At 37.3% G+C, this 16,438-nt stretch overlaps 1 pseudogene; it reads right to left on the reverse strand.

The window, feature by feature from the left end:
* Nucleotides 1–9,885: 9,885 nt before the first annotated feature.
* LOC112819878 (thioredoxin-dependent peroxide reductase, mitochondrial pseudogene) lies at nucleotides 9,886–10,725 on the reverse strand (annotated as a pseudogene).
* Nucleotides 10,726–16,438: the final 5,713 nt, after the last annotated feature.

The raw sequence follows: 16,438 nt of genomic DNA on the forward strand, positions 1-16,438 counted from the left end.
CTATCAATTACAGCTTTGGGTGGCTGAATTATTGTTCCCATCGGGTATTTTTTTTTATTTTTATTGAGAGAGAGATAGAGTGGGAGGGAGGCAGAGAGAGAGGGAGAGAATCTCGAGCTGACTCTGAGCCTAGCCCAGAGCATGACGTGGAGCTTGATCTCAGAACCCCAAGATCATGACCTGAGCCAAAACCAATAGTCAAACACTCAACTGACTGAGCCACCCAGGCGCCCCCCCATCAGATATTTTAATCGGATATAAGAAATATCCCCATCAGATATTTTAATCGGATATAAGAAATATAGTAGGGTTGGTTGATGATTTCTAAATGCTTATGAGAACTTGAAAAAAGAAAATTATATTCTCAGGACTTTATATATCCACACCTATAGCTTCATGAGGAGCTCTGTGATCTGAGAAAAAGAACTTCAAGACAGGTTATAGATGGTTCTGGATTATATGTTGGCATTTCCTGACATGGACAGTTATGGCATATGGAAGAACTGTTCCAAATAAGTACAGATTCTAAACATATTTGTCCCATGCAAATGCTCACCAAGTAGTCATTTTAGCAAAGATGAATCTTAATAATCTGACAAGAGGGACAAGATGATCTGTTTTGTATATATAAATCAGCCTCATTCCCAAGCCATCCCTGTACTTGATAAGTGAGCTCATAAATAAATTGGCCATGCAAGCAGGGTTAGGAGTTATGCACAGACTCATCAAATGATTTTCCACTCAGTAAGGCTGTCCAGCTAGAGCCACATTGACTGGGTGCCAATACCAGAGATCAACATGGCATCATTCATCATGGGAACAAGTCAGTAACCAGTCAGCTACCAGCGGCAGATTAATTACATTAGACCATTGTCATCATAAAAAGGGGGGGGGGCAGTACTTTGCTCTCGTTGGAGTGAGTATTTATTCTGGGAAGCATTTGCCTTCCCTGACCACATTATTTCCCCCAAAACCACCATCCACGGTTCTACAGAATGTCTACTGTTCCACACAGAATTCCTTCTAACCATGGAAGTCATATTTCAGCAACAACTGAAATATGGCAATCAGCTCATGCTAAGGGAACTTATTTGTCTTACCATGTTCCCTGTCACTCTAAAGCAGATGACCTGAGTCAACAGTGAAACTTACCTTTAATGTTACTCATCTGAAGGTAGCCCCATCTTACTTTTCTGGCTGATTATGAGATTTTTTCTCTTTATTTTTTTTTGTTTTCAGCAATTCCACATTATATTTCTAGGTGTGGATTTGTTTTTATTTGCTTTGCTCTTTATTTTTGGCCTCGAATTTGCATACTGATATCTTCCATCATTATTAGGAATTCAACAGCCATTATCTCTTTAAACATTGCCTCTTCCCCATACAATTTCTCCTATACCTCTTGGACTTCAATTAAATATATATTAGATCTTTATATTTTATATTCTATGTTTTTTGTTCTCCCTCTCCTATTTTCTATCTTTTTTTCTCTCATTACTTCATTTTCCATAGTGTCTTCTGACTCTGTTGTTGTTTTGCTATTGTTGGTATTCCTCATATATTTCTGAGAGTCATCTTAAATCTATGCTGGAATAAAGTGGAATAAAGTATATAATTCTCCACATTTTCTTGTTTCACAATATCTTCCAAATTATTATTGCTTTCCCCCATATTTCTGTGAATTTTAACTGAAAAGAAAAGCAGATAAAAAGGACAACATGGCAGCAGCTTAAAAAACGGCAGTGTCAGCTTACTCATACACATAAGTATGTGAAGAAAAGCAAAACAGATCAAAAATAACAAAAAGGAAGCAGTAACTTGAAATATGGCAATGTTATCTTTCTCATTACTATGAGTAGGGCAGGAAAATTTTTAAAAAATAAAGATCAGAAGGCACTAAAAAGGAAGGAATAACTGGAAACACAGCAATTTTATCTTACTCAGTGTATAGTGAGTGATACAGATTTTACATAATTGTTCTACAGTGAGTCAGAAAAAATATTAAAATGGGTGTTTTATTTTTAAATTTTTACACACAATTACAGTATCTGTGATGGTTTATGTTGTGCACTTCTCATTTCCTGCCAAGTGCTTATTTGAATCATCGACAATTTACTGCTACCTTCAACAATAGGAGTACACAGGTGATAGCACACTGAGGACAGTGTATAATGACATAAACATATTCAACAGATAATAATGATGTAAGAACATGTATTTTTTTAAAATTATTATATCAGGTACTTCACCTTAATGATCAGTAACATGCTTGAGGTATGTTTTCATGAGCACTGAGAAAAAGAGCTTTCTTCGTCACCTTGCCTTTAGCATCTTCCCCTCATATTAAAGCAAAATAGTATAGTGGTTAAATGTTGTAGTTTTTAGGCTGACTGAAATGGGTAGATGTTTAAAATCTATTGTTTACTATCCATGTCATTTCACCTCTTTGAGCTCTAACTTCTTTTTTTTTAAGATTTTATTTATTTATTTGAGAGAGAGAGAATGAGAGATAGAGAGCACGAGAGGGAAGAGGGTCAGAGGGAGAAGCAGACTCCCTGCTGAGCAGGGAGCCCGATGCGGGACTTGATCCCGGGACTCCAGGATCATGACCTGAGCCGAAGGCAGTCGCTTAACCAACTGAGCCACCCAGGTGCCCGAGCTCTAACTTCTTAACTGGCAAAATGAAAATAAAATCTTCACTTATGTTATAGATTTCACTGTGTTCCCCTAATGAGAAAACACACATACAGCACTTAGCAAGAGTTCTTGACACCTACTAAATGTCACAATAATTATAAGCTGCCACTATAATCTCCTGCAGGTGCTGGCTGCTAGGTAAGGATAGACCTGTATGAGAGGAAAAATTGAATTTTACTCAAGGTAAAGGAGACTAGGGAGCGCAAGGACTTCCAAGGTTACAAATGTTATAAAGTGCCTGAATATCTAAGGATGTCACATGCCCAGGGTTACAAGAGGACCTAGTCCTACCTCACACCATACCCAAATCTTTTCCCCAACCCAACGACTTCATTCAGGGCTGCATAATACTTGAGCTTCCACATAAAACAAAAACAAAACAAAACAAAACAAATGATCATAGGGGAAAAAAAGAGAGGCAAACCAAATAACAGACTCTTAACTATAGAAAACAAACTGATAGTTACAGGTGGGCGGGTTGGGGGTGGATGCTGAGATGGGTTAAACAGGTGATGGTATTAAGGAGGGCACTTATTGTGTTGAGCACCAGGTGTTGTATGCAAGTGTTGAATCACTAAATTGTATACCTGAAACTGATATTACATTGTAGGTTAACTAACTGGACTTTAAATAAAATCATTTAGAAAAGGAAGCATATAAAAAGAGCCATATACTTTAAAAAAATAGAAGAGAGCAGGATATAGGAGAAATTCTGGAAAAGAGGCAAGTGGATAAAATTAAGGCTGATTCTATAAGAAGGATGGAAAACAATACAGAACAAAAACATTTCAAGACTTTGTGCTGATAGAGGAAAATAATGACAATGATTCAAGACTGGGTATTAAAATCCATGGACAAGATTAGGCTAGAGTCAGGTTGTATGCATTTATAAGAGGGTGTATAAGAGAGAAATAAGGATATATAGTCAGCTCTAGGCTTGTTAATAAGAGTGCCTGTTTTTCCTATAATTTGAGGAACTAATGTAAAAGATCATAATAAATACAATAGCTACACAGATTATTGAATAATATGTCATCTCACTGTGGCCCTTCTATTTATCAATAAAGAAGGCTCCATGCAGGCATAGGGATAATAAAAGTAATATCAAGGAAATTGTGATAGAATTTCTGGTTCATTAACTATTTTGAATAGCTGGGTCAAGTTTAGATCTATCCCAATCTGCCCCAGAGTCAAGATGACTGTAAGCTAATGGTTTTCAATGTAAGGTTTGAATAAGGAATTCAAGTTTAAGTCTATAGAAATCCTCAAAATAGATTATTTACTTGAGCCAGTCAATGGAAATGCTGCTAAATATAAAGTTTGAATCTTTATTTTAAAGATTTATTTATTTTATTTTAGAGATAGAAAGAGAGAGAGAGAGCAGGGGGAAGGGGCAGATGGAGAAGGAGAGAGAGAGTCTTAAGCAGACTTCGCACTGAGCGAGGACACCAACACAGGGCATGGAGCCCCACATGGGACTCAATCTCACCACCCTGAGATCATGACCTGAGCTGAAACCAAGAGTTGGACGCTTAACCAACTGCACCACCCAGAAGCCCCTAAAACTTTGAGTCTTTTAAAAGCTTTTTAAGTTAATGTAAGTAAAGAATAAATATCTCCTATCAGAGAAACTCTCAGCAAATAGAAATTTTAAAAAAATGATTATAGCCATGCAATCTAAGGATTTTTTCTCTTTACTAGATTAACATCTTATCTCCAAACTTCTTAATATTCACATATTTCAAATTTATAAAAAGTAAATTGTATGTGTGGAGGCAAGAGTATTATACATTTGTAGGTATTGGAAATGACCATGTACTTACATTGAATCCCCCAAAATATTTCACCATCAAAATAGAGGCTTCATGGGATGCCTGGGTGGCTCAATCAGTTAAGCATCTGCCGTCGGCTCAGGTCATGATCCCAGAGTCCTGGGATCTGCTCAGTGGGGAGCCGGCTTCTCCCTCTGCCTGCCACTCCCCCTGCTTGTGCTCTCTCTCTCCCTCTCTGTCAAATAAATAAATAAAATCTTTTTTTAAAAAAATAAAATTTCTAAAAGACTGAATCTTAAATGTTTTGACCACAAAAAAGAAATAATAACTATGTGAGGTCATGGAGGTATTAGCTAACACTATGGTGGTAATCATATTGCAATATATAAATGTAGCAAAAAACATGCTGTACACCTTAAACTTACACAATGTTATGTCAATTATATATCCATTTTTTAAAAAAATCTCCAAATCATAAAAAAGATCAGTAAAATTTGGAATTTCTATATGACAAACAATACCATAAACAAAACAAAAAAGCAAGCCATGGGATGCCTGGATGGCTCAGTTGGTTAAGGGGCCAACTCTTGATTTCAGCTCCGGTCATGATCTCAGGGTTGTGAGATCAAGCCCCATGTCGAGCTCTGTGCTGGGCATGAAGCCTGCTTAAGATTCTCTTTCTGTCTCTCTGACCATCCCCACCCCTCTCTCTGTCTCTCCATTTCTAAAAAAAAAAAAAGAAGCAAGCCATTGACTAGAATAAGATATTTAAAAATATGTAACTGCCGAAGAATTAGTATTAAAGTACATTTTTTAGAAAAAATAATGAAAAGCAAGCAATCTAAAGAAAATGATCAAAATATGTGAAATGTAATTCACAATAAACAAAAGCCAAATGGCCAAGGAAGATTTTCAAACACAGTCATAAAAATCACAACCACACTGAAGTTCTATTCCACATTGATCAGAATTGACAAAAACAAATAAATCTAATAACAAATATCAGTAAGTATGTGAAGAAACAGATTCCCATATTCTGATGACAGAAATGTAAGTTGGCGGGGCACTTGGGTGGCTCAGTCAGTTAAGCGTCTGCCTTTGGCTCAGGTCATGATCCCAGGGTCCTGGGATCGAGTCCCACATCGGGCTCCCTGTTCAGCGGGTAGCCTGCTTCTCCCCCTGCCTCTCCCCCTGCTCATGCTTTCTCTCTCTCTCTCAAATAAATAAATAAAATCTTTAAAAAAGAGAAAAAAAAGAAATGTAAGTTGGTATAAACCCTTTGGAGAATTATTTGGTTATACTTATTAAAGTTGGTATGTGCATACCCTACGATCTAGCAATTTTGCTACTATGTATCTGAACTTAGAAAAATCCTCACAAAGAAAATATTTACTAGGATATTCATAGCAACACTGTTCATAATAGCCAAAAAAATTGATAAATCCTATTTGTCCTTCCATAGGGTACAGAATAAATAAACTTTTTTTTACAGTGGAAAACTATGCAGTAGTTTAAATATATTAAATGATTCTACATGTATCACCATCAGTAGCTCTCTCAAAGTAATTTTGATTTTAAAAGTCAAATTGCTGAAAGAAGCAGTATAATACCATTTTTTAAATTCTTCTTTCAAAAAATAATTTCTTTGCCTTGTTTACAAAGACAAATATTTACAGTTACTGTTCAAAAACATGCAAAGCCATGAACTATGATATCAGGGTGGTAATAAAGTTGTGAGGCACCGCAAAGGAGAACATGTATTGTTACCATTTAATTTATTAAAAAGAAATCTGAGGCAAATATGTCAAAATATTAACAGTTAATTTAAGCATTAGGTTTACATTTGCTAAATATATTAGCTTCTGCATTTATGCACTTTGTCGTATGTTCATAAATTATTTTCAAATAAACATTAGAAAGATTGTGCAACAAAAGAGTCAAATTCTTGACCCAAAAGATCTTTCTGGAATCAAAGAAGTTAAAGAAAATGTGTTGTTCTCTTTAATCTATGAAAAGGAGAGATCTGCGGGCTTAGAAAAAAAAAACTGATAGGTAATGGAAAGGGATTAAAAATTCACTGACAGCCTTGCTACTTTGACATTGGTAACTAATGTGCTGAGCTTCCTTGCAACTTGCTCAGGCACTTCACAGTTTACTTGTTCCTTTGGGTATCTTTTCATACTTACGTGCTCTTAAGCATTTCTAAGGCAACATAGAATTCTATTTTAAATTTTTTAATTTGAGTATTGTTGATACACAATGTTACATTAGTTTCAGGTGTACAACATAGTGATTCAACTTCTCTATAAAGTATGCTATGCTCACCACAAGAATGTTTCGAATTAAAAAAAAAAAAGCTAAATGGATGAAAACAATATCTCTGTGGGTAAACTCTGCAAATCTGAAAGCCACAGTGAAGTAAATTTTTACCTGTTGCCTGTAGGTGAGAGCTGACAGTTTTAGAAAATGTCTGTTTCTAGAGATGTTAGTGCCTTAGACTCCTGTAACCTGTTGGTTGACATAGGCCACCAATATACTTGTGATAATATTTAAACATAAAATAAAAAGTAAAGAAAAAATTTTAAATGACCTCATAGATCTCAAAAATCAAATGCAAGAAGAAATCGAAGAAACGTGAATGTTTTAAATCATGAAAATGTAAAAAGTATATGTAACTGAGAAGTCAGGTAGAGGAGGAGTCTGCTATTACATCTAAAGTAGCAATGCCAACAGAAGTATGTGAGCCACATGTGTAATTTTAAATTTTCTAGTAGCCACATTAAAAAGAAACTGGTGAAATTAATTTTAGTGATATATTTTATTTAGCCCAATTTATCCAAAATATTATCATTTCAGACCATTTGGTCAATATAAAAACTATGAATGAGTTATTTCACATTTCTTCTGAAAGTCTGAAATCAAATGTGAATTTTGCACTTCGAGCACATCACTAGACACATTTCAAATGCTTACCAGCTACCTGTGGCTAGTGGCTGTTTACTGTATACGTAACTATATAACTGTCTGAAAGATTACCTCAGGAAACCAAGGATTAAACATATTATGACAATTATAAAAATAAACACTAGATGATCTAAAAATGGAAACTGGACATGTAATATTTTTACCTAGTTGTTGAGCTTTTGTATTAAACTGATGTTCTTACTACTTACCCAGTATAATATGTGTATGAGAAACTTTCATTTATTTTGATGATGCTTTTTTTCTGAATAGTTTCTATGGCTATTTTAAGATAATATCTATATTTGAGGGGCGTGTCAAACATTCAAGAACTATAGAGCACATGACATCATAAACTATATTCATTACATTTAAAATGGGTGTATTTCATTACATGTAAATAATATCTTATTTGAAAAAGTGCTTTGTTTAAAATATGAAGAAAATAGAAAAAGAATTGACACCTTTAAAACACTAATACACCTCTTTAAGATCTTTTGCATTTGTTGTTTCTTATGCCTAGAACGTGTTGTTCCCACTTTCTTCTGGTTTTTACTCAAATGTAACCTTTATATAAAGCCTTCTTTGGCTACCTAATCTAAAATGGCCAGTGCTCCTCACAAGCCCTATCCCCTGTGCCTTATTTCTTAATTACCTACTATTTCCATTTAACATACTACATATTGTGTTATTTATCTCAAGTATTGTTTGCTGTCCCTCAAGAACGTAATGTCTATAAGGGCAGGGATTTTATTTTTGGCCAGTTTAGCCTACTCTCGTAGCTCCAGAGTCTAGAATTGTGTCCTGTATCTGATACTGAATATATACATGTTGAATTTGTGAATGAATTCAGAGTTTTTCTATGACTCTATTTTAATAATTCATTTATTCATTCAACAAAACTTAATTATGTCCCTTTTAAGCATTGTACTAAACACTGGAAAGTTGGGGCTTGGATGCAAATATAAGAATAACTTATTTTTTATTTATTATTTTTTTTAAATTTTTTAAAGAAAGGCAGACTGCCACATGTGGTGTCTCATTTGGATGTGTCTGGGGTCTTGGAGGCTTGACTACCCTACGTTCTCCTACAAATGGACCTTGAGAGCTTGTTTGGAGGTCCTAGCGGGGGAGCGCAGCTACTCTTATACCCTTGACCGAAGAATGGTCCTCCTCTATTGGGGAAGGTGTCCTCTTCGACCAAGCACGCAGCTTTAGGAGGGATGCACATGGAGCAATGAGGGAGGAAGGGGACACCAGCCTAGCCAGCCAGATCAGCCAAATCAACCTGGCGATCAATGGGGTGACAGATGTCGCAGCCAGATTGCCCTCACATCCAAATATAAGAATAATTTAAACCAGGGGTTGGAAATCTATAGTTCACTGGCTAAATCCAGCCTGTAACCTGATTTTGTAAATCAAGTGTTATTGAAACATAGCCACACTCAGTCATTTATGTGTTGTCTATGGCTGCTTTCACACTACAATAGCAGAGTTGAGTAGCTATGACTGAGACCAGACAGTAAGGCCCTCAAAGCCGAAAATATTTGCTAGAAAAAAATATGATGATCAGGACCTGATGACCCCTGATGCAAAGAGGATAATTCACTTCAACTTCTAGTCTTTCTGTTTTGCAGATCAAATTTTGAAGGCCCTGATTACTGTGATAGCATTTTTAGCAAATAAATATCTTGGGTTTACTATGAAATGAAGCTTTGAATACATCAAACTAGAAGTCACATACTTTCTTACTGACTATTCTAACTGAATATATAGTAGAACATTTCTTTTGATGTATATTTTTTAAAATTTTTATTATGTACTTTGCATTGAGCACTTCAGAAAAGAAAATTATTACAATGGTTTCAAAATGCAATTTCTGGATTCAATAAATATCCTTTATAACTACAACCAATCAATATCTAGAATTGTATGTAGACCCTATGTCAGCTAACAAGTAAAATAACTATATTAATCTCAGAGATGAGAAACACGCATGATCACTTAAATCACTTTGCCACCGTGTTTTTTTAAAAACATGATTCGCATTTGTTTCAAGTACATATACAACCATTGCAAGAGTTGAATTAGACCACTGAAGTTAACACCTTAAAACTATGTAGGATTATGATCTTTGTTCCCTTAAAAGAAAATTCAATTTAGTGCAAAGAAATTCTAGAAGAAACTTTCAGGACCCTTGATCAGAAGCTTCGGTACTTTGCTGTACTACTCTGGTGTACATGAAAGTTCAAGAAAGGCCAAGAAAGAAGAATGGTTCGTCTTCCCATTGAAGAGACAATCCAAGGATTATGTGAACTGGCATTCTATAAAGTAGCTAGCCATCAAGACTTACCAATAAAGGACACTTTATGTGTGTGAGTACATTTAAAAGCCTTAGCCAATGTTACAAAAAGAAAACAGAGTATTATTTATGAATATAAGCATAATTGGTGTTTTGTCTTCTATAAATAATCATCTTTCAAATGCTAAAAGTGAGTTCCACCTGTGTCTCTTTCCTGATGTGAGAAGCAATGGGTACACATGGGATGATCTACTGATTTACCTTCTCAAAGTATTCTTTGGCAGCAGTTGGATGTGGCTTGATTATAGGAGAATCTGGGGTCCAGTCTGCTGGGCAGACTTCTCCATGGGTTTCCACAAAGTGGAACACCTTCACCAGGTGGGGGGTCTCTTCCACACTTCGGCCCACGGGGAGATCATTGACACTCAACTGCTTGATGATTCCACTGGGGTCAGTGATGAAGAGACCTCTTAGAGCGACGCCCAGGCCTTCTAACAGCACGCCATAGTCTCAGGAAATCTGTTTAGTCAAATCTGACAAGAGTGCAATGTTCATGTGGCCCAAACCACAATTCTTCCTTACTGTGTTGATCCAGGCAAGACAGATGAAGTGGGAATCCACTGAAACCACAACTTCACAGTTCACATCGTGAAGTTTGTTGGCTTTGTCACTAAAAGCACCAATTTCTGTAGGACACACAAAGGTGCAATCCAAAGCATAGAAGAAAAGCACCAAGTATTTCTGCTTAAAGTCACCAAAGCTTAGGTCTTTGAACTGCCCATTGATAATGGTGGTGACCTTAAAATAGGGCGCATGCTGGGTGACGGCAGGAGCATGGTATGAGGAACTGGTGCTAAAAGTGAATTTTGCTTGACCAGAACCAGACCACAATACATTTGTCAGGCATGTTCTTCAGAAAGCAGCAGGTCTAAGGGCTGCAGAGGCCTTACTTGCAATGTAAAAAGAAATGCCCTGACTTTCATATTCAAACATTCGAACTGTCTACTGTTGAAAATCTTTCTGGGGCGCCTGGGTGGCTCAGTCATTAAGCGTCTGCCTTCAGCTCGGGTCATGAACCCAGGGTCCTGGGATCGAGCCCCACATCGGGCTCCCTGCTCAGGGGGAAGCCTGCTTCTCTCTCTCCCACTCCCCCTGCTTGTGTTCCCTCTCTCACTGTGTCTCTCTCTGTCAAATAAATACATAAAATCTTTTAAAAAAAATCTTTCTGTACAGGAATTTGAGGGGCAAATTGCATTTGCAAGGTAATAAAGAATCTCCCCTTCAAGTGTTTATTTCCATCATGTAACAGCTCCCATTTTACTATTACCCTCCTCCTCTTTGGTGTGTGTGTGTGTGTGTGTGTGTGTGTGTGTGTGTGTGTGTGTGTGTGTGTGCTTCCCCATGAAAAACTTAAGAATGAATCAGTTGTTAGGTAACACACCTGGATGAATGAACATTGGTTTATGTTCAGCCAGTTATCCCCACCGTTAAGTGAGAAAAATGATCCTGGCATCGGTGGTGGTGGTGAATCAGCCAGTTAACTGGAGCTCTGACTAAACAGTGATCTGAAACTCGCTATGTGCATTTACACAATCTTTTTGCTCAACAAAAAGTTTTGCAAAAGAAACATTTTTTTTTCATTTTCAAAAGAAAGCTACATCTTTTTGAGTAGTAGGAGAAACCCATTTAAATCCACAGATGGTACAAAGCATTCAGACTTTCTTTTTACAAGCTAGTGTAAAGAATGAGTAAAGTCAATTGCCAAAGTTAAAGAAATCTTGGCCTTTTTCCTGGGCATGAGCCACCCTTCTTCTAATCTTTTTAAGGACTCAATTTTTGGAAGGGGTTTCACAGAGAGCTGATTAGAAGGTATAGAAAAGGAGGAATCTGCCAACTGTTTTGAGCCAAAATTATTTAGTCAGGGAGGGGAATTGTTATTTCAGTAAAAATCTGAAATAATATTACTAATAAGACTTTTTTTTGTTTAGAGAGAGAGCATGAGCAGGGGAGGGGCAGAGGGAGAGAGAGAATCCTAAGTAGGTTTCACTCCCAGTGCAGAGCCCAATGCCGGGCTCGATCTCACAACCCTGAGATTATGACCTGAACCAATATCAAGTGTTGAATGCTTAACCGACTGAGCCACCCAGGGGCCCCATATTACTAAGAAGAATTTTAATGAAGTACAATAAAAAGTAGAGTGGGCAAATTAACATACTAATACTCATTTTTTTTATTATGTTCAGTCAGCCACTGTATAGTACATCATTAGTTTTTGATGTAGCGTTCCATGATTCATCAGTTATGTATAACACCCAGTGCTCATCACAGCACGTGCCCTCCTTAATGCCCATCACCCTATTACCCCCTCCACCCACTTCCCTCCCCTCTGAAACCATCAGTTTGTTTCCCAGTGTCCATAGTCTCCCATAGTTCGTCTCCCTTTCTGATTTCTCCCCCTTCAGATTTCCCTCCCTTCCCCTGTGGTCCTCCGTGCTATTCCGTATGTTCCACATATGAGTGAAACCATGTGATAATTGTCTTTCTCTGCTTGACTTACTTCACTTAGCATAATCCCCTCCAGTTCCAACCATGTCGATGCAAATGGTGGGTATTTGTCATTTCTGTTCAGGGATCGTTTCTATAGTTTGTTAATACTCATATATCCTTTTGTGTGTGTTCGTGTTTCTTACTAGAAAATATTTCTGCTAAATGCAGTCTAATATCTGTACAATTTAAAATTTTTAATTATTATGTTGTAATTACCAATAAAAAAATAATTTGTCAACTCCATGAAAAACTGAACATCTCTAATTTCAAAATTTATCTTCCTCAAAGCAAAAACTGCCTGAAATTTCACCACCAGAAGTTCACTCTTTCCTATCTTATTTATTTTATAAATTTAATTCACAATGTTGTCCCTCAAAGTTCCTCCACCAGAATCACCTATTTCAGCTAATTGAAATCATCTAGGCATCCAAGTTATAAACCTCTGCACTTCTCTTTTTAATCATTTCACCTTTATGATATACTATACTTCCAAACTCCATGAATTAAACTCTCTTCTCCATCATGATTTTCATTACCCAATTCAGTCTCCTTAAAGACGCTCAAATGGATCACTACAATGATCTCATAACTATTCTCATACTTACCAGACAACCCTTATCCAATAACTCATGCTGCTTGCAAACTGCCCATCTACCATGCACTTAATCAGGACATCCTGACGTTAAGGATAAAAGAAAATAATAACAAAAAAAAAATGTAAAAAGACAGATGGTTCCTGACATTACCTACAGAATAAAAATTTAAAAATCCTCACCAAGTGATTGAAGATGGTATGGAAAGAACATTGGTTTTATACCACTGTTCTAGTATTTATTTGCTTTTTAACCTTACAGAAATTATTCAAATTCTCAGAGCCTTAATTTCTTTATAAAGGCTAGTAATACCTACCCAAGAAAGTTGCGATCTTAATAAAATAAGGCTATTCACATGAGACTGTTAGCAGAGCAGAAAATCTAGAAATCAGTTTTTCTTCTTTCTTTTATCAGTATATTCCCAAACCGCTTTTTAGATCCCCCTGCCAAGCCCAACCCCTTGCAATCCAAACTCCAATTTGATTCTAATTTCCCACAAACATATGCACATCTGTATCTCATTTCTTTTGCCTGGAATTCGTCACGTCTTTTAGCCTTCTTCACTCAGCCACCTTCTGCTCATCTTTCAAGACTTACATCGGGTATTACCTCTCCTGGGACAATTTCCCTCAGCCACCTGCACTTCCCAATCAGAAGAGATTTCTGAGCCCTCTAGGCTAACAATACCACATTTCCATGTTCTCACACGCTTTTTGTCAAGAACTGTAAACGATGTGAATTTTTATCTACTCTCAAGCTGACAGGTTAGTCTGTCACATTTTCATGCTGCCAGAAGACAAGAGAATCCTGTACTAGAGACAACAGACTTTGTGAATCACAGCACAGCAAGCATCATGAGTTGGTTTTCCTTGCTTCCCAAGTCCCATGGTGTGGGGGGAGGGGGCCTGGGTGGATGAAGAGCATGCAGGGGAACTCTGAACTTAGAGAACCTGAATCTGTTAATGAGCTGGGAACAAACCTGCCAATGTTTGCCCCAAAGGGAAACATCTTTATTATACTGGACAGCAAACAGACCTCCACTTGGCTCTGCAAGGAGAGGCTAAAGCTTTTACTCTACAAAAACCTGTATAAAGGTAAACTAGAATGAAAGAGCAATTAGTTATGCTTGCATATTTTGCAGAAACATGAGAGTCTCATGGAGAACTGTATCCCTACATTTTCATGGGAGCTTCCCCTTTGTTTCCAAGTTGGTGGTAGAGAAGGAGGATGCACACTGGACAGTGTCCTATTCCCAGTAGGACCGAAGTGCCCATAAAATGGACATCTGCTCTATGTTTCAGAATAGAAAATCTCCAAACCAAGGTGAAAATCCAAAGTAAGTAAGGTAAGCCCCATTTCTAGGATAATTCTAAATATACATATTTTTTCTCTTTAACAGAAGTGACTGTAAATTTTTTAACTCTATATTTTTTTACTTTTGTAAGGTTTATGATATAAATAAAGTCACAAAACTCAAAAATTTTCTTTGCTTTTGGTTCAAAAAGTACAGGCCTTATAGTTACCAAAAATTCATCTAAAAACTATGAAGAGTAGCTATATCTTTTTTAAAAGATTTTATTTATTTGAGAGAGAGAGAGAGAGAGCACATGAAAGGGGGAGGGTCAGAGGGAGAAGCAGACTCCCCGCCGAGCAGGGAGCCCGATGCGGGACTCGATCCTGGGACTCCAGGATCATGACCCGAGCTGAAGGCAGTGGCTTAACTAACTGAGCCACCCAGGCGCCCAAGTAGCTATATCTTAATAGGTATCTACTGTGAGCCTCACTCTTTATCGACACAATTAGTCCTGATGCCAACCATATGAGGGAATTTCTATATTCCAAAGTTTTGGACTGATTGGTTAAGTGGCTTACCCAAAGTGACAGAACTAATAAGTGGAGGACATATGTTTTTCTTTTTGAAGCTAGTCTACTTGGTTCCAAATTCTATGAACTATGTGAATTCTCCTCTAAGCTGACTCCTCTTAGTTCCACTAGCAGCTAAGACTGCAGAACTAAGTGAATTGGAGTTAATTCTGGAGGTTTGCCTAGACTCAGGTCCAGGAGTGACTATATCGATAGTGCTAAGCAGGAGCCACCAAGTGCAGAGAAAGAAGAGCACCTAAGCCTCACTTCACCCGCCTTCCAATTTTGGCTGGAGTCTGTCCTAATTGTAGGTATACTGGAACACAGTGGTTCCCTTTTCACTTCATAGGAAGGTTGGAGCAGCCTCTCTTGGATGGAAGAGGTGGGGCCACTTAGAAATGTAGAGCAATTTTATAAAGATTTCTATTAACATTTCTATTTCTCAGATTAGCATTGTTCATAAAGCCTCAGATGGTTTCTTTCAATCATCCATTCATCTCTCCGTTGAGCCAACAAATACTTGTGGCAAGCTAATGAAGTACCAGATAACTCCATAGAACGAAGAGAGGACTCAGTGTAATGGAACAACGTGAACTTTTAAATCAGACAGAGCTTAGTTGGATCCCGGCCTCTACCATTTATAAGTTTTGCAACCACTCTGAGCCTCTGTTTCATTGTATGTAAAGTGAAAATAATAATCCCTATCTCTATAAATGTATAAAAATAAAACCAAAGAACTGTATCAGGGCACCTGGGTGGCTCAGTTGGTTAGGCATCTGTCTTTGGCTCTTGGGGTCCTAAGATCAAGCCCTGCATCAGGCTCCCTGCTCAGTGGGGAGTCTGCTTATCCCTCTCCCTCTGCCCCTGCCCCCACTTGTGGTCTCTCTCTCTCTCTTTAACCCTCTCTCCCTCTCTCTCAAATAAATAAGTAAAATACCTAAAAAAAAAAAAAAAAAGAACAGTATCAGTTGTCTAACAGAGTGCCCAAACAAGAATGGTATCCCCTTCCTTTCTTTTTCAGACACTACAAGGCTATGATGTATTATATGCTACTCCTGGAAGACTAATGGATAACATAGATAAAGAAAAAATTGGTCTCAGATAATGGAAATATTGAATTTCAGATGAAGCTGTCTGCATGATAGATATGAATTTTGGACCAGAAATGAAGAAGCCAATCTTCTGCCTTGGGATGCCATTAAAGGAACATCAAACCCTTATGCTCAGTGCAATTTTTTCCAGAGGAAATTCGAAGTTTGGCTGGGGAGTTTTGAAAGTTGAATTATCTGTGGCTGTTGGACAAGTTGGGTGGAGCACACAGAGATGATCAGCAGACTATTCTCCAACTTGACTAGTACTCAAAAGGAGGCAAACTTGTAGAAATTCTGTGAAACATAGGTGATGAAAAATCTATAGTCTTTGTTGAAGCTAAGAAAAAAGCAGATTTTATTGCAACTCTTCTTTTTCTAGAAAAAAAATTGCAACTTCAAGTACTGATGGTGATCTGGAACAGAGAGAGAGAGAGTGAGAGAGAGAAAGCTCTTGGGGATTTTCACTGGGAAAGTGTCCAGACCTTTTAACTACTTCAGTAACTGCCAGAGAGCTGGATATTGAAAATGTCACTAATGTTATCAGTTTTCATATTCCTTCTACTATTGATGAAAGTGTTCATTGAATTTGGTGTATTGGTCATTGCAGGAACA

This window comes from Callorhinus ursinus, unplaced genomic scaffold (genome assembly GCF_003265705.2).
Source record: "Callorhinus ursinus isolate GAN/ISIS: 27379988/994484 unplaced genomic scaffold, GSC_fseal_2.0 scaffold3, whole genome shotgun sequence".
Taxonomy (NCBI): Eukaryota; Metazoa; Chordata; class Mammalia; order Carnivora; family Otariidae; genus Callorhinus; species Callorhinus ursinus.